This window comes from Trichosurus vulpecula, chromosome 5 (assembly GCF_011100635.1).
Source record: "Trichosurus vulpecula isolate mTriVul1 chromosome 5, mTriVul1.pri, whole genome shotgun sequence".
In the NCBI taxonomy this organism is placed as follows: domain Eukaryota; kingdom Metazoa; phylum Chordata; class Mammalia; order Diprotodontia; family Phalangeridae; genus Trichosurus; species Trichosurus vulpecula.
The window spans coordinates 2,636,941-2,656,229 of NC_050577.1; positions in this window are offsets into that span (position 1 = coordinate 2,636,941).

Sequence of the window (19,289 nt, forward strand, 5' to 3'; positions counted from 1 at the left end):
AGCTGTAGGGAAGATTGACTGCAGTGAGCAGAGGCTCGAGGCAGAGACCAACAAGAAAGCAACTGCAATTGTGCAGATGGGAGGTGGTGAGAGAATGTACCAGTCTGATAGTGTAGACTGTGTGAGTGGAGAGGAGGAGATATAGAGGAATGTGGTGAGAGCAAGGGAGAAGGCTAGGACGATGCTGAATTTGCCAGCCTGGGTAAGCGGGAGGATTGAGGTGACCTCAGATGTAATGAGGAAGTCTGAGGCAGGTCATGGTTTGGGGAGAAAGATAGTGAGGTCAGTCTTTGACATGGAGAGGTCGACATGCCTATGAGTTATCCATCTGAAGATATCCATCAAGTTTTTTTGGTGATTTAAGACTGTAGTTAATGAGAAAGACCATGGTTGGACATATAGATCTAGGAATCATTTACATACCATAGAGATGGTAATTGAACCCAGGTTCAATTGAGCCCAGTTATTCATATCACTGAATGAGATGCCATAGAGGCTGAAGAGAAGAGGATCCAGAAGAGAAGTTTGTGGGATACCCTCAGTTAGTGAGCATAACCTGGTAAAGATACAGCAATGATGACTAGAAGGAATCACTGGAGAGATAGAAGAAGAACCAGGAGAGAAGAGTGTCATGAAAACTTAGAGAGGAGAGATTTCTTTTTCAATAGATTATGATCAACAGCATCGAATGCTGCAGAGAGGTCAAGAAGGATGTCAATTGATTTCAGGCCACTAGATTTTGGAATAAGACATCATCAGTGACTTCAGAAAGAGCAATTTTATTCAGATAATGCAGTCAGCATTTAGACCTCTCTGAAAGGAGAGGAAGTAGAGGCAGAAAGTACAGATGGTCTCCTTAGCCATGAGGGAGTGGGGAGGTAGAGAGCAACAGTTAGCAGGTTGGTTGAATCAAAGGAAGGATTTTTTTTAAGGACTTGAGCATCTTTGTAGACAGCAGGCCAGCAGCCAACGGACAGGAAGAATGGGGAGATTAGTAGGAGAGTGGGGATGATAGAGGGGGAGGTCTTCTGGAGAAGATATGAGGAGATAGGACAGAGAGTGCTTGTGGGGGGTTGCCTTTTAAGGAGAAGGGCCCCCTCATACAGAATTGAAGGAAGAGTAAAATTTCTGAGTGACAAGAGATGAGAAGGAAAGAAGAGAGAGCTCTTCTCAAATGGCTTCAAGTTTTTTCAGTGAAGAGGTGAAGTCCTCAGCTGAAAGGTGGCAGAAAGGTGCCATACTCCTCTTGAGGAAGGATGAAAAGGTTTGCAATAGTGATGGGTGGGTGCATGAATTGATTATTTGAGTTTTAAAAGAATTGCCTTGCTGTAGTGGGGGCCCAGTTGAGATGATGTGAAATAAATCTATAATGGACTTGGTCAGTATGGGTTCGTGATTTTCTTCAGCGCTGTTCAGTAGTACATGAATAGGGACACAGGTTATGGTGGGAATTATCCAAGGTTGGGATTTGGCAAGGCATGATCAACAATAATATAAGGGTGCAAGGGACATGAGTATACAGGGCTGTTTAGGGTTAAAGTGATGAACAAAGTGTTTGGGATCAAAAAGGGAGGAGAGTGTAGCCATTGCAGGTCCTGATGGCTTGGGAAAGAACCAAGGGGTGGAGGAATTGGAGATCATAGTGAGGACAGAACAGAGTTAGAAGTTATAAGATAGAGGGATAGCTAGATAAAGGTTGGATAAAGGAATTTCAGAGTTCATGAATGTGGAAATGGAACACTTGTGGATGACAACAAGATCATGAGTGTGATCATCTTTGTGTGTAGCTATGGTGGCATGGAGGAGTAGGTCATGAGAAATGAATAAGTTGAGGTACTGGGAAGTTTGGGTATTTAAGGGAATATTAATTTTTGTGTTGAGGACAGAAGGAAGGAGGAGGGAAGGACTGTGAGTCAGGCACTGAGCTCATTGAGGAAGGGAGGAAAGTGCTTTTGGGATGGGTCACCAGAATCTTCATTGTGTAATGGATAGCCTTTTCTTCTCTTGGACAAGGCGGCTGGCTTCATTAGTGACCTATGATTTCAAACTGGATTACTTGGGCTCACTTGTTCTACAAGAGTAGAACCCTCAGGGAGAGGGGGTCAGCTCAAGAGAGCCCAGTGCACGGATCTGTTACCATGGAAGTCACCTGCTTAGTCCAGAGCAAGCATCCCAGATCCAACAGTTCAGGACTAGCTAGCACCTATGCAGGGCTTCCTGTCCTGGTCTGCAGAAGACATTTTTCTCTTCCTAGGTTGCTGTTTCCCTTGGCAGGCTCAGGAGACATGTTCACTCGCTGGCTAAGCTCCCTGGCCACCCACAGAGAGACTTGAGTAAATGTAAGTGAGAACCGCTCACTGTTTGTGTCTGTGTTCATTTTAAACACAAGTTGAACTCAGGATAGCTGCCAAGGGAGCACTTAAAGAGAGTGAAGGAGAAAGCTGTCTTGCAGACAAGACTAAGAAATGTTCTGCAGAATTGTTCATCTGCCGATATGATTGGCTGTGCTTCTGCCTGTACTTCTCAGCTTGCTTGTCTACTACCTTTTCTATACAAGAATAATGATTTGTTGTTGTTGGTGTTGAGCCATGTTCCAGTCATGTCCCACTCTCCATGAGCCCATTTGGGGTTTTCTTGGCAAAGATACTGGAGTGGTTTTCCACATCCTTCTCCAGTCATTTCATAGATGAGGAAAATGAGGCAAAAAGGGTAAAGTGACTTGACCAGGGTCACACAGCTAGTATGTGTCTAGGGCTGAATTTGAAGTCACAAAGATTAGTCTTCCTGAATCCAGGCCCAGTGCTCTATCTCCTGAGACACTTAGCTGCCCTTATAATATAATAATAGCTAACATTCACATAGCACTTACTATGGGCCAGGGACTATGCTAAGCCCTTTACAATTATTATCTCATTTGACAAACAAGCCAAGACTGAGGAGATACAATGCTTGTCTAGTCAGAGCTGTAATGAGGGCAGGGTGATTAGAACTATGCCCCGAAGAGCTAACATCACCTGGAGGGGGGGTGCTTCCTTCCCATAAGGATCCTCTGGCCTGCCAGTTCAGGTCTCAAGGTCCTTTGATGGTCCTGTGCCATGGGGTATCACTGCCCTTGTATCCTTCTCTCGCCCTGGCTTGATAACACTAGACAACACTGCTGTCATACATGTTTCCTATGGCCTGCTGTCCCTACCATTGTGCCCCCTTGGATGACAACCCTTGCCTCCATCTTCTCCCAGTAATAGGGAATCAGTTGTCATCCCTGCTACAGGGACAGTGACTGGACTCTTTGGGGTCAGGAAGTACCCTGTCTTGGTGAGAGCTCTATACCCCCAGTCCTATCACCCTTTACTCCACTGGAATTGTCCCTGGGATCAGAATTGGTAGCTATAACTCTGAGGGTGCTGCAACCCCCCAGGAGATGCTGTGAAACTTTAGCCAGAGAATAAGAAAAAGAGCTCTAGAGGACAAAAACATCAGCCCCCAAACTTTGTAGGCTTGCTGCATCATCTCCTTTGGACTTAGCCAGGCATCTTTGGGTCACGGGTTATTTTGGCACAGATTACGGTGCATGAATAATCCACACTCAGATCCCTGTCTGTACCTCAATGGGCTTTACTGACTTAACTGATGACCCAGGAACAGAAAGCTTTGCGGGTCTGGCATGGGAAGCAAGACGTAATCCACAGGCTAGAGGAACCTTTGAGATGGAATTCTGTGAGTCAGATAAAAGGAACTTTACTTGAGATAATTTCTCATAAATTCTATTGTAATAGCATTGATTATGTAACATATAACTTTATAACATCCCAATAGCATGCACGGTGCTCTCACAATAACTCTGTAGGGTTGGAAGAGCATGTATTATTTTCTCCTTTTTATGGATGAGAAAGCTTCCCCTTACAGTGGTTGGGTCCCTTGACCAGAGAGGGTCACACAGTGAATAAGGCTCAGAACTGAGCCGAAACTACGTCTGGACCTGATGGACTAATTTAAACCGTTAGGGCAAACCAGCCGTATCGCCACATGAATTAAAGCAATATTTAAGGAAATTGGAAAGAAAAATGAAAAAGATGGTCAAGAGGCTGAAGAACCTATCTGGATTAGGCAGCTTGACTACAGAACAATGGAGATAGAGAGGCTAGAGAAAGCAGCTCAGACTGAGGACAACAGATGGTGTGGATCAGCCTGCCCCACGGAACAAAGCAAACCCTCTGGGAGAGGAGCCCAAACCAGCCATAGACTGCAGTAAGCATTACTTAGCCAGGCTCCTCTGTGGTGCTGACCACATCTCTGATGGGCTTCGGCAGGTCAGATAAACTGGGGAGAACAGTCAGATTTGGGGGCCCAGAACCTTGGGTAGATGGAGATAAGAAAGGTAAACTCTTTAGCTTTATGATCTTAGAATCACCTCCTTCTGTTTCTCAATCAACCAGAAATCAGTCAATCGATCCATGAGTTATTAAGTGTTTAACGGGGCCAGGTGCTGTGCTTTGTGCTGGGAATCCAATGACAATGAATGAAATATCCCAATCAAGAGGAAGCTTTCATTGTAACGGAATTTGAGGGAGTTGTAAATAGCCTTTTAGGGCATTGCATGTAGGGACAGCCCCCTCCAAAAGGGATCAATGAATGTTCTACATTCTATGGCCAAAGTACTTTGGGGCTACTTTCGAAAAGTACCCTTTGAGGTTGGAGACACACTCTTTTGTATCCACCACGAGTTCACACATGCTATCGGGCTCTAAGAGGCCACCAGATGCACCTTAGAGAGGTGGAGGAACATTTTGTCTTGTTGGGAGGCTTTAGAAATCTGCCATCTGCTTAGGCCACTTCCGATGGTATTGTGAGAAGAACATGGGAATGAAATGAGATCAGTGTCTGATAGCCCTTTAGAGAAAAGATGCAAATGCAATATTGTTGGTGATAAGCATCTCTTTTGAATAACTGATTTCCATGGCAATGGTGTGTTGTATGGAAGCCACTCAAAGTAGGAACTGAGCAACCAGCCCCTGCTGCATCAGGAGGCTGCGTGCCCATTGCTGGCAGCTCTGAACCCCTTTCCCCAGAAAAGGATGAAAGGCTCACTGACTTAGTGCATGGGAAGGGCTCCAGGACTCCAGGACTCAGAGGCAACTGACTCCAAGCTTCAGGTCTGGCTGAGTATACAATGTGCCCCCAGGAATGATATGAGATGTGGTGCTCTGGTTCCCAGGCTATCCCAGTCAATGTAAATGAAGCTTCTTTTATGGGTAAATGGTCTAATTCTCTCATGGGATGTCCCATGGGGAAATGGCATTCACAGAAGGATGCCAGGATCAATGGGGCATAGGCAGGTGCTAATCAGAATCGTCTCTATTGCGGAAGGTGCCCGGAGAGAACCTTGATCAACCACCCTAGGGTATAAATGTTTCCAAGGGTTGTTTATTCACTCCTTTTTTATCAGAAACTCATCACATAGTTGGTAAGGGGTTTTATAGATCCCCTCATTCACTGCTCCCTCATTTTATAGATGAGGAAACATGCCCTGAGACGTTGAGTAATTTGCCCAATGTCCCCCAGATGCTAAATGATGGAGCCAGGTTCTCTGATGCCACAGCCAGTGCTCTTTCTATGGAACCACAGTACCTCCCAATGTTAGGTGCCTGAGCCCCAGTTCTGATGTTAAAGGATATTTGACATTCGCCTTTGCTCAGGCTATTTTTGGGGCTAACTTCCATTGTACAAAGTGTAATAAGGCATGAAAGGATGGTCTTTCTTGCATGGGTATGTGACCTGGGCAGCAATGGAGCACTCCTGCCATCAGGCTGATCAACTTTAGAACAAGAGACCTAATTGGACTTTCATTTTCATTTTGCCTTTTCACCGTCTTTGACAAACACGTTGATTTTCAGAGGTGAGCCTGGCCATCAATGGGCAGCACACAAGGCTTGGGTATAGCCTCTCTGATTTTCAGAGGCAAGCCTGGCCAGCAATGGGCAGCAGACACAAGGCTTGGGCATAGCCTCTCCTTCCTGTCTGGCTCATGAAAGAGCTGCCACGTATTCACCAGCACTTTGCCCAGCTTCTTGGGCCAGAATTCAGAATGCATATTTCATGAATCTATCAAGACAGATTTCATCCATTTTGAACCAGTCCCTGGCTGTAGATTGCAGCAGACCCAATCCCATTAAATATTTCACTTTGGAGCTGACTGAGCCCTGCTTGTCAGGGTTCCTTCTACAAAGAATCACATAGGCAAAGAAGAGAGGAGCAAGTGCCTGCCATGACCTGGCACTTAAAGGTTGCTCCCAAGTAGCCCTAAAACATCAGATGTCATTATTTCCATTCTCTCTTGACCTATTTTGTGCTGGTGAAAGGCACTCATAGTTAGAGGTATGTCCAAAATAGCTTAAACTAAAAGGGGGAAAACCATGAGGACTGTGTTTAGAGGTAGGAGACACAGGCTTCAATTCTGGCTGTCACATATTATCTGCCACCTTGGCCAAGTCACTGTACCCACCTGTGTGGGTGATAGTCCTCATCCATAAAATGACCAGATGATGTCCAAATTCCCTTCCAGCACTAGATACCATGTCCATACTGCAGTGCTGGTTTCCTTCTCCTCTACCACCTAGGGTCATTTTAGAGACCTACCTTCCATGGGAGGAGAGGGACAGCTGCCACAGAGAGCCCTTAGCTGGCAGCAGTACTGGCAAATTTTGATTTGGTTTATGCCTCATTGGCAGCAGTCCCTCAGTCAGTCAGTTAAAAAACCTTTACTAAGGTCCAACTATATCCTAGGCAGGGCGGCAGATAGAGTTCTAGGCCTGGAGTCAGGAAGACTCATCTTCTTGAGTTCAAATCTGTTCTCAGACATATACTAGCTGTGTGGCCTTGGACTAGTCATTTAACACTTTATCTCAGTTTCCTTATCTGTAGAATGAGCTGGAGAAGGAAATAGAGAAAGAGAACCACTTTAGCATCTTTGCCAACAAAGCCCCATATAGGCTATCAAAGCGTCAGATGGGACCGAAAAATTATTGCACAACAAATGCATCCTAGGAAACTTCCCAGCCAGGTAATATGGTGGACAGAGCATTGGATCTAGAGTCAGGAAGATTTGGGTTCAAATCTGACCTCTAACACTTCCCCACCGTGTGGCCATGAAGAGGTCACTGTGTTTCTTTGAACCTCAGTCTCCTCCTTTGTGAACTGGATGTGCCTGTACTACTTACCTCCCAGGGTGGTTCAGTGGGCTTACTGTCCATTAATGGCTTCCCACACCTCCAATCCCCCTAGTAATGGCAGCTATCATCATTATTATAAAGCTTGATTAGACAAATGAGTCAGGGAATTTGAATCCACAACCTGAATTCAGTAACTAGTAATTGGGCTGTTTACTTAACTGCCTATTTGGGCAAAGACTCAGTTTTGTCTAAGAGGAGTACTGTTGAGGCTTTCTTTCATAAAAGGTCACTGCTATTCTGTGGGCCCAGTAGTATCATGGTGCCAGTGGCAGTAATGAGAACATTGGGAATCAGTGCCATTATTGGTACGCAAGAGAACAAGTCTATTATCTTTCTTGGATTAAAGTGAGCCACTCCACCAGCAGCTCTGTACTCATCTGAGCTCTCAGGCTCAGAGTCGATGAGTTGGAATCTATTTTCAAAAGCTAAATTCATGTTAGCAGTTCATACCAATTTAAAATCCACTTCAACCTTAATACCTGTTTGTATGTATAGGCACAAAGATATATCGACTTGATAGTTAATCCCTTTGACTGCAGAGGACAGCTAAGAGATTCCTAAGGAATCCTTTAGCCATGTAGAAAAAAGTGGTTGATATCCACCATTGTCCTCCTCTATTGCTTTGTGAAGACGTAGAGGTGACCTTGGGTTCTCAAATGTTATGACTCACAATCTGGGACATTTGATCAAGAGGCTATGGCTCTACTGATAGCTCTAGTCTATATGGGGCAGCTAGGTGGCACAGTGGAAAGTCCTGGACGTGGAGTTAGGAAGACCTGAACTCAGACCTGGCCTCAGACACATAGTAACAATGTGACCTTGGGCAAGTCACATGACCCTGTTTGCCTTAGTTTCTTCATCCATAAAAATGATCTGGAAAAAGAAATGGCAAATGACTCTAGTATCTACACCAAGAAAACCCCAAATAGGTTCATGATTGAAGTGACTATAAAACAACAACTAGTCTATATGAAGACTGGCCCAACTAAGTTCTAGGTGGTGTGTGTGTGTGTGTGTGTGTGTATAGGGATGAGGGGAGAGAATCATTACCAATATGACCTCATAGAGATGGAATTCTTGGCAAAGCAACTCTTTGAGATCAACAGTTAAGTCCCTGGTGGGTCTTGATGTGCAGGGATTTTCTTTTGCCTTCTTTTATGTCCCCAGTGCTTAGCACAGTGCCTGACACATAGTAGGCACTTCCTAAATGCTTATTGATTGACTGATTTGTGGAGGGAGCATCCATACCAAAGAAATCACAGATCCCTGATGTGCTGAACAGTCCTGCCTCTCACCACTTGTAATAGAGCTGAGCTCAAGAGGACACATTTGGCAAAGACTTGAGGAATTATGGTGAATGGCTCTATTCTGGTGACACTCCACAAAGTCAAAGACTTTCCTAGTGAATTAAAGAGGATTTTCAATGTGAAAAGGCCAAATATGATGTGAAGATGGCCTCATCTTTTCTGTCTTCAGAGCACAGGCTATTTGACCATTGACTAGGAATGAGTAGATCATACAAATATATGCAGCAGTTGTCAACATTCCCTCATGCCCATACTAAAAATCTCGTAATTTGGTGAGAAGTGCCCATCAAGATTCCATAGGGTCCTTTTTCTGAGTACTACCAAACCAGCTCATCAGAAGGAAGAACCAGACAATTCTCCAGTGAGTTTGCATAGTATGCAAAGTACATTATGAAATCCTTACCAGGCTCTTTGCCTCATAGCGTGTGATAGGATGGATGTTCCAAGATTAAAGTTACTCAGATGGACTTGATCACTGATTGGGGATTCTTGGAGGGGGCAATGTTTGAGGAAGGTCTTTGGGCTAGAGGAGCTAACCTTTCCTTACCACAACACCAAGCTGACTTTCCCAGCCTGCTTTCCAACAGGATAGTTTCACTATTCTTCTCCAGATAGGGCCAGGAGTTGGAGGGGAGGACAGAAAATCATCCTCACACTTTTTCCAACTGATCTCATACTTTGTGGATTACAAAATTGTTTTTTCATAACAGCCCTGGGAGGCAGGCAATGCAAAGATGATTATTTCCGTTTTATAGATGAAGAAACTCAAATCCTCCCAATTACATCTGTTTCCATTAGCCATGCTACTTACCCAGGATCTTTTCAAACAGGTCTCTTTCACAAGTTGGGATGTCTACAATGGTTATTATATTACCCAGTGATGGATGTTCTGAGTCACCAACCCCTTCTTTGAACATGGATAATTGAGAGTTGACTATTTCCTATCCTAGCCTAGTATATTCTTTCTGTAACAAATAGATTCATAGGATCTCATATCCCTATGGATCCTTGCCTATGATTTCCACCTGGTATCGAAGATTGCTGAAATGTACTGGACTCTGTTATATATAGGAGGTTTGAAAATTTGCTTCCTTTCTCTGGGCTTCATTTTCCCTCACTTATAGAATGAAGTGGTTGAACTAGATTAATTAAAGCCCTTTACAATCTAAATCTACAATCCCATGATAAGCCTTCATGGGTGCCATGCAGCTCTCGAGGGAAGGATAAGAGAGGGATAAGACAAAAGAGAGAGGGAGGCATGTGGACTGGGGAGGGCACCCATTGAAATGTGATAGTACTTGTGGGTGGTGGCAGCGGGGGACCAGAGGAGAGAAAGAGAAGTCTTTGGATGACCATGAGTTTGAATGGAGGATGAGTGCCCAAAACACATACTGGGGAGATAACATAAAACCCTCTCATTGTGATTATGGCATGAATAGTTGATTGAAAGGGCATTCTATCAGAAAAAAAAACCCTTCATGGCATTGCTAATCAAGGGATAGAGCAAACCAGGGTACGGTACTACTTCATATGAATTTAGGAATGGAGATCTCCTTTGGAAATAAATGATATTAATGACACTACTTTGAAGAGCATCTACTCTGGCATGATAGTGACATTTTGCAAAGGAGCCGTTTATGGCCAAGGTAGAAAATATGCTCATTATTAGCAAGTACTGCTAGAGTACCAGAGTGAAAAGCAGGAAATAAGAGTGGCCTCCTCCCTAAAATAGGGTATGCATTTTAAAGAATAAAGGGCAAAATGCATCAGCAAGTGGAGGTCTTTAAGAATTGAAAATAATAACATTGGTTTGGGTGCTTTAGTGTGGGTGGCATTTTGGAATAAGAAATGCAAGTTGAAACGAACTGTTCTTAAATGAAGCTATTCACTGGGGGAACCCCGCCCCCCAACATGTCTTACAATGATCACAATCAAAAACTTTTTGGGCTTCTGTTTATGTATCATGGGAGCAAGTTCAGATGCAAGAAAAGATGCATGAGCTTCTAAATAATAGGATTGACTGTGGGCAAGTATTCTTTCTAATGTGGCATTAGATCCAATCAGACATTAACTTTGAGGTTAACCGGTTTGTTGTCAGCCTGAAATTCTGTCTTTTCTTAAGGATAACCAGTGAGTATAGCAGAGGAAACAGTTTTCATCCCAAATTAAAATTCTGGAGAACCCATCCATAACATGGAAAATCAGGAAGTACCGTTGATACATAATTCTCCTCCCTCCTCCCCTCCTTTTCAAATGGACTGAAACCTCTCTCCATAGATTGGTGCAGATGGAATGAACCTTCCTCAAGTCATCACTTTTGATTAAGGAGCATTTCAGTGTCATGGAAAAGGACAGCTGGGTGATTATTCCCCCTTGAAATCATTTCTGAATAATAAGCAGTCAAAGCAACGACCAGGGCTTTCGAATATTTAGGGAATCTTCATTTTCTACTCTCAGAACATTTCTGCCTCTGATTTCTCCTCAGATACTCCTGCAAAACTTTCAGTTTCCTTAAAGCTGCAGTATGCTGAGAATGACTGATGGGAAACAGCTGGGACCTCTTCAGTAGTACAAAGTGTTGTGTTTTCATCCTCAGGAATACCACTATCAAAGCTATCATGTGCCTCATTGACTGATCCCCCCAAAACAATTGGCTTCACCAAATCCAGACTTATCAAAAGATCTCAGCCTAATTGCATCTAACAGCTGCCTAGAGCAATAATTAATAGATGAAGAAGAGGGACATTAAAAGACCTGGAAAAGCAAAGAGGGAACAGGATACCATCCAAATGAGTGGTTTGAGTTCCATCAAGTCCCTGTGTGCAGGAAATGGAAGAAGTCCTAGGGTGGGACGTTATTCCACTAGTATTTGAGGGGGCAAAAGGTACAAAAACTTCTTCTTTCTGGGAATAAATGTATATTGTAAAATTAGCTATTGGCAAACATTATAACATAAAGATGAGTCACCATATTTGATGTTTACTTGGAAAAGTCCATCAAAAATCTAATGATAATCTTGGAGAGTGGCCAATAGCAAGACCCAGTGAAGACAGACACAAAAATACAGCAGAGTAAATCGCTAAGTTTTCATGATCTCCTAACCTGCCCAAGGACCTTTATTGGAACGTTTCCCTGTCTTGTTTTGACATCCCTAGTGCCTAGAGAAGGGTCAGGAACATCGAGGGTGGCTGAGAAATGCTTTGTGAATGGATGGCTGAATGAATAAATGCATGGCTAACATATGGCCAGAGCCCCATCTAGTCCCATTTCTGAGCTTTCACTTAACTTACAATTTGTACAAAACACTGTCTGTTCTCTTTATTCAGGAGTTTGGAGGGTGGGGCACAGTTTGCCCCTCCAATATTGTCACAGCACCAAGAGAAGTTGAGAAAAGGCTGCCGGCAATGAGGAGGATGTCCAGTGGTGAGGCCATGGACAAAAGCAGTCTAGCCTGGGCCACCATGAATGAACTGAGAACTGTGGGTTGTAACACTTGGAGAGGCAGCCCTAGATCACTGAGGCCATGGGACTGAACAGAGCCTTTGGATCTTATTCTCTGTCTTTGCCCATATTATTATTCTGCCTGATTATAATTTTACATGTCTGGAACCACATGGCCAGCCCCAGGAAATCCTCGTGGTTGGTCTCATGGCACAAGTAGAAGAAAAATCAGAAAACAATATGTTGCTGCTGATTCACTGAAATCACTTTGATATGGAATTCTGTCAGTGGCAGGGTGGGAGGTGGTAGAATCCTCTGAAGTCTGGAGACAGGCTTCATTTCAGTTCCCAGGAATTACCCATCATGCATTTACTTTTCATTGACCAAGCCCAGCACAATTTACCTCTTGGGAAAGCTCTGGTTTTGCTCACAAAATCATTCAGGGTAGACAAGATTCAGGCAGTGTGTTTCTATGCATTGGCTGGCCAATGTCAGACTGCTGAATCATATTGAACTTGAAGTCCACTATGCTCCTCAGGTCCTTTTCAGGTGCTTTGATGCTGTTCAGCCACAGCTCCTTCCTCTTGTACTTGTGAAACCAATCATTTGAACCCATGGGTTGGACCTGCCATTGGCTGTAGACACTTCTTGGCTCTCTTCTTTGGTCAAGTTTTCCTGATTTTGCCCCACAGAGACCAGACCTTTGGTCTTTTGGTTCTCAGATTCACTTCTCCAGTTCTTCCTTAGCTATCTCTCTCACTTTCCACTGTGAGGTGCTGACTTGGACCTTTCCTAATAGTAGGGATAATAATAGAACCCATTTTTCTGTACATTAAGGTTTGCAAAATGCTTTATAAACAAATGGGAATTTATATGATCTTCACAACAACCCTCAGAGGTAGGCGCTATTATAATCTCTATTTTACAGATGAGGAAACTGAGGCAAATAAAAGTTAAGTGACTTGTCTAGGGTTACATAGTAAGTATTTGAGGTGGAATTTGGACTCAGTGGTGTCACTCAGGTTCCCTTCTGGCTCTCGGCCCAGGATCAAGTTCTAGACCCAGGATACAATGATCTATGTGTCCTGGTGCCTAGCCCTCTTTAGATGCTCAACACATTTGCTGGATTGATTTGATTTTGATCTTGTCAAGCCACCTGTTCAATCGGAGCCTCTTTCTCATCTGTAAAATGAGGGTAAGAATCCTCACACATATTGTCACAGGGAGTTCTCGTCAGTAAATGATTAGGGAAATGTCAGCTGTGATTGCCCAGCATTGTGGGTACCTGCCTACGCCATAGCCACAGGTCATTGCATTGGAGGCTGTGTCCTCCTGACCTCCATTTCCCAGCTGTGTCTTTCACAGAGTCGGCCTCGAGAAACATTCATTGACTGAAAGTGACTCTTTCCCCGGACCCTCCAGTGGGACATTAGGGGCTCTTGGAACCTTGTTTGCTGTTTAATTCCCGTTTAAAAGGATACCTTTGAGCATGGATGCCAATCAGAAAACAAGGGATAATAGATGGATTTTTTACCTGTTACTGTCTTTTTTGAGCTCATAAAATCTTACATTTCTTTTGTGGTTTATGGTATGGAAACACACCATATGTTGAGAGACCCCCACACTTCTTGAAGGATTATTGTTACTCTGGTGTCTTCCAAAAGTCAAACACTTCTTAGCATCTTGCCTGTGGAGATCTGGGAGAGACACTCGGTGTGAAGGGTAAAGATCAGATCTGTAGTGGATCTGAATTCACCTGCTATTCTATAGGTGGGGAGATATTCCACAGCTGTGTGAATTGAAGGAATGACTTCAATTCATTGAAAGGATCTTTTAGCCTCCCTGACTGAGTGCTCCCAAGTTCCCAGAATGGATCTTTTTGTCCGGGCAGTAGAGGTGGCTCATTATTGCTTGTGCCTCCCCAAAGTGAAACCCCGGTATGTTCCCTTTTAATCAGAGACATGGGAGAGAAACATTCCCTTGCCACCACCTGTGAATGATTATTGGAGTGTGGGGGGAGCCTTGGTGGCTCTGTATCTCTGCCAGCAGAGGCAATGCTCTGGATGCTCCTGCCAAGTCCAAGAGACTCAGCTGGATCTGAGATCTTGTCCTGTGTTCAGGACTTTCTCCATTCAGAAAAGTAACTATGTTTGAACCTTTTGGGAAAGGAGAGAGGTGAGAGTGTTTCCTAAAGAAAGAACTGCAATGTTCAGGGTGGGCATCTGTCACTCTGATGCCCAAGACATAACCATTTTAGGCCATAAAGTCCTAGCTTTTCTGACCATCTCTTGTTCAGTGATCTACACCTTTTAAATGCTTCTTTCAGGCATGGCTTTAGGGACCTTTCCAGTAGCTCTGATGTAGCTATAAGTTCTATCTGATGAAGAAGAGGCTTGTGGGAGATGAAGGGGCATTACCTTTCCTGACAGTGGTCCACCTGAGGTCTGTAGGCAGTGCAGTGGACCCTTGGGGGCTCAATTTTGAAGCTGCTCTCCAGAACACTTAGCTGTGCTCACTAGGAAATGCTGTTTGGGAGATGGTTTGGGCTCACACAAGCTGGGCCCAACCTTGGCTCCACCTCTGACTCCTTCAGTGAACCTCAGAAGAGGCCCTCTGTGGCCTCAAGCTTGGCCAGATCTGAGAAGGTATATTGGCATCTATGTGGCCTCGCTGTCTGTATGATTGTTAATGAGATGATTGGAAAATGTTCCTAGAGCTCAGGAAGAATATTCCTAGACACATTTTTTTTTTACTGATAATAAATCATAAAGAAATTTATTTTATTTTTTAAAAAATATTTTCTATTTTTAGTTTACAACACTCAGTTCCACAAGTTTTTAAGTTCCAAATTTTCTCCTCTTCCCTCTCCTCCCCACCCCCCCAAAGGCATGTAATCTGACATAGGTTCTACATATGCCTTCACATTAAACTTATTTACACAATAGTCATGTTGTGAAGAAAAATTATAACCAATGATCCTGGAAAGACTTATGTGATCTGATGCTGAGTGAGGGGAGCAGAACCAGGAGAAGATTATACATGGTTACAGACACACAGTATCTGTGATGATTAACTTTGATAGACTTGGCTCTTCTCAGCAATGCAAGGTTTTAAGACAACTCCAAAAGACTCATGACGGAAAATGCCATCAACATCCAGAGAAAGAATTACAGAGTCTGAATGCTGATTCAGGCAAACTATTTGCTCTCTCTTTTTTTAAATTTCCTTCTTTTTTGGTTTTGTTTCTTCTTTCTCATGAGACATTTTAAATAAAGTTCAGGTGGAGTGTCACAGATGCAGAAAACAGTGGGTGAGAGTGTGTGTGTTCTGGGGGAGAGATAGGTATGTGTGTGTGTGTGTGTGTGTGTGTGAGCGCAAGTGCATGTATGCATGTGTGCACCTGTGAGTGTGTATGTGTGTGCCATGCCTGAGTACCCACCTTGTAGACACTGAGTTCACCTTAAAAAAAAAGGAAAGTGAGGTCTAGATGGGTGGGGTTAGCGGACAGCTCCCTCTCTAAGAGTGAGTCAGCTAACACATGCTTTGAATTCTTTTTTTTTTTTTTTAAATGCAATTTATTTATTTAACAACTTTGGTTTTCAGCATTGATTTTCACAACAGTTTGAATTACAAATTTTCTCCCCATTTCTGCCCTCCCCCCCCCACTCCAAGATGGTGTATATTCTGGTTGCCCTGTTCCCCAGTCAGCCCTCCCCTCTATCACCCCCCTCCCCTCTCATCCCCTTTTGCCTTCCTTTCTTGTAGGGCAAGATAAATTTCTACGCCCCATTGCCTGTGTATCTTATTTTTTAGTTGCATACAAAAAGTTTTTTTGTTTTTGAACATCTGATTTTAAAACTTTGAGTTCCAAATTCCCTTCCCTCTTCCCTTCCCACCCACCCTCCCTAAGAAGTTGAGCAATTCAACCTAGGCCACACATGTATTATTATGTATAACCCTTCCACAATATTCATGTTGTGAAAGGCTAACTACATTTTGCTCCTTCCCAACCCATCCCGCTTTATTGAATTTTCTCCCTTGACCCTGTCCCCTTTCCAAAGTGTTTGTTTTGATTACCTCCACCCCCATCTGCCCTCCACTCCATCATCCCCCTGCCTTTTATTTTTTTTTTTATCTTCCTCCCTCTTCTTTCCTGTGGGGTAAGATACCCAACTGAGTATGTATGGTATTCCCCCTCAGGCCAAATCTGATGAGAGCAAGGTTCACTCATTCCCCCCTCACCTGCCCTCTCCCCTCCTCTCCTAGAACTGCTTCCTCTTGCCACCTTTATGGGAGATAATCCACCCCATTCTATCTCTCCCTATCTCCCTCTCTCAGTAAGTTACTCTCTCATCCCTTAATTTCATTTTATTTCTTTTAGCTATCTTCCCTTCATCCTCAACTCACCCTGTGTCTGCTCTCTTTCTTTTACATATATATATATATACACATACATACACATACATACATATACACATAGATACATGCATACATACACATTCACTTATATATATACATAAACATATATATATACATATATATATATATATATATGCATATTCCCTTCAACTACCCTAATACTGAGGTCTCATGAATCATACTCATCATCTTTCCATGTAGGAATGTAAACAAAACAGTTCAACTTTAGTAAGTCCCTTGCAATTTCCGTTTCTTGATTACCTTTTCATGCTTCTCTTGATTCTTGTGTTTGAAAGTCAAATTTTCTATTCAGTTCTGGTCTTTTCACTGAGAAAGCTTGAAAGTCCTCCATTTTATTGAAAGTCCATATTTTGCCTTGGAACATGATACTCAGTTTTGCTGGGTAGGTGATTCTAGGTTTTAATCCTAGCTCCATTGACCTCCGGAATATCGCATTCCAAGCCCTTCGATCTCTTAATGTAGAAGCTGCCAGGTCTTGGGTTATTCTGATTGGGTTTCCACAATATTCAAATTGTTTCTTTCTGGCTGCTTGCAGTATTTTCTCCTTGATCTGGGAGCTCTGGAATTTGGCAACAATATTCCTAGGAGATTTCTTTTTGGGATCTATTTGCGGAGGCGATCGATGGATTCTTTCAATTTCTATTTTGCCCTGTGGCTCTAGAATATCAGGGCAGTTCTCCTTGATAATTTCCTGAAAGATGGTATCTAGGCTCTTTTTTGATCATGGCTTTCAGGTAGTCCAATAATTTTTAAATTATCTCTCCTGGATCTATTTTCCAAGTCAGTGGTTTTTCCAAGGAGATATTTCACATTGTCTTCCATTTTTTCATTCCTCTGGTTCTGTTTTATAATATCCTGATTTCTCATAAAGTCACTAGCTTCCACTTGCTCCAATCTAATTTTTAAAGTAGTATTTTCTTCAGTGGTCTTTTGGACCTCCTTTTCCATTTGGCTAATTCTGCCTTTCAAGGAATTCTTCTCCTCATTGGCTTTTTGGAGCTCTTTTGCCATTTGAGTTAGTCTATTTTGTAAGGTGTTGTTTTCTTCAGTGTATTTTTCAGTATTTTTTTGGGTCTCCTTTAGCAAGTCATTGACTTGTTTTTCATGGTTTTCTCGCATCCTTCTTATTTCTCTTCCCAATTTTTCCTCTACTTCTCTAACTTGCTTTTCCAAATCCTTTTTGAGTTCTTCTATGGTCTGGGGCCAGTTCATGTTTTTCTTGGAGGCTTTGGTTGTAGGCTCTATGACTTTGCTGTCTTCTTTAGGCTGTATGTTTTGGTCTTCTTTGTCACCAAAGAAAGAATCCAAAGTCTGAGACTGAATCTGGGTGCGTTTTCGCGTCCTGGCCATATTCCCAACCAACTAACTTGACCCTTGAGTTTTTCAGTGGGGTATGACTGCTTGTAGATTACAGAGTTCTATGTTCTACGTTTGGGGGGGAGGTGCCAGCTCTGTCAGAGCCACACTCCTCCTTCCCCAAGGACCCCCAGTCCAGACTGGGCTCAGATCTTCGGCAGGCTGTGCACCCCTGCTGTGATCCGCCACTTATTTCCCCCCACCAGGTGGGCCTGGAGCCGGAAGTAACAACAGCTGTAGCTGCCCCACCTCCGCTGCCCCCGGGGCTGGAAGCCGAACCGCGAACTCCTTCCACTCCCGCAGCTTTTCCCACTAACCTTCTCCGCAGTCTTTGGTGTTTGTGGGTCGAGGGGTCTGGTAACTGCTCATGTATTCAGGGCGCTAGGGCCCCCTCCGCCCGGCTTCTGGTCCGGATCGTCCACGCCGCTCAGGCTGGGCTCTGCTCCACTCCGTTCCCAGCTCCCAGCTCCCAGCTCCCAGCTCCGTGTGGAATAGAGCCCACCCAGAGACCATCCGGGCTGTCCTGGGCTGGAGCCCTGCCTCCCTCCGCTGTTCTGTGGGTTCTGCCGTACTAGAACTGGTTCAGAGCCATTTTTATAGGTTTTTGGAGGGACTCGGGTACGGAGCTCACTCTAGTCCGTGCTTACCAGCCGCCATCTTGGCTCCACCCCATGCTTTGAATTCTTAGGTTGTTAGAAGAAGCCCGGCATCCAGGAATAAGGGGCTTCTGGCCCTCCTGCCCTCCTGCCCTTTGCTCTGGTCCGACCACAGCTGCAGCTCTTTGTTCCATGCTCTGAATTAGTAAGGGCAGGGTAGATTGGAGAGCATGCAGAGGATGGAGGTGCCACCTGGATGGGCAATGCTGAAGGGCTGGTTGAAAACAGTGAGGATTGTTGGCCCAAAGGAGACAAGACTTAGGGGCCAGGAACCCCAGGGGGCACTTGTAGAGGCTGACCTCAGCTCGATGGAAAGAAGAACTTTCCTGATAATCAGAGCTCCATGGCAAAGGAAGGGCCTGCCTCTGGAGGGAACACTGCATGCCCATCTGCTGCTTGTGTTACAGTGGGAATCGCTGTTCGCAGAGGCTCAGAGGGGGCGAATGAATTGGCTGGGGACACGCAGAGGTTACCAGAGGTTAGATTTGAATCCAGGTCTTCCTGGCAAGCCCAATCTCCTATGCACTGTCTGCCTCCCTGGGCTTCTCCTTTGCAATCATAAGTGGTCCTGTTTGGTCCTCAGTGCATTGCGTCTCAGCAGCAGGAAGCCAGGCCTGGGTCTTCCTTTGGAAGGGAAGCATGGGGAGGGGGAGGGGCTACCTCTCAGAATCTAAATCCATCCCTCTCCACTGGTCTGGCACCATTCTGGCCCTGCTGCCAGGACCTGGGATCCTCCTGGGGCAAAGGAACAGTTAGAGGGAAACCAGAGAAGTTCCCTTTCCAGGCACACTCCACTTTTTAGGGCTGTTCATTCCTGGGCTTCTCTAAGAGCTTCTGAAGGGTCTTGTTTCCATTGTGAG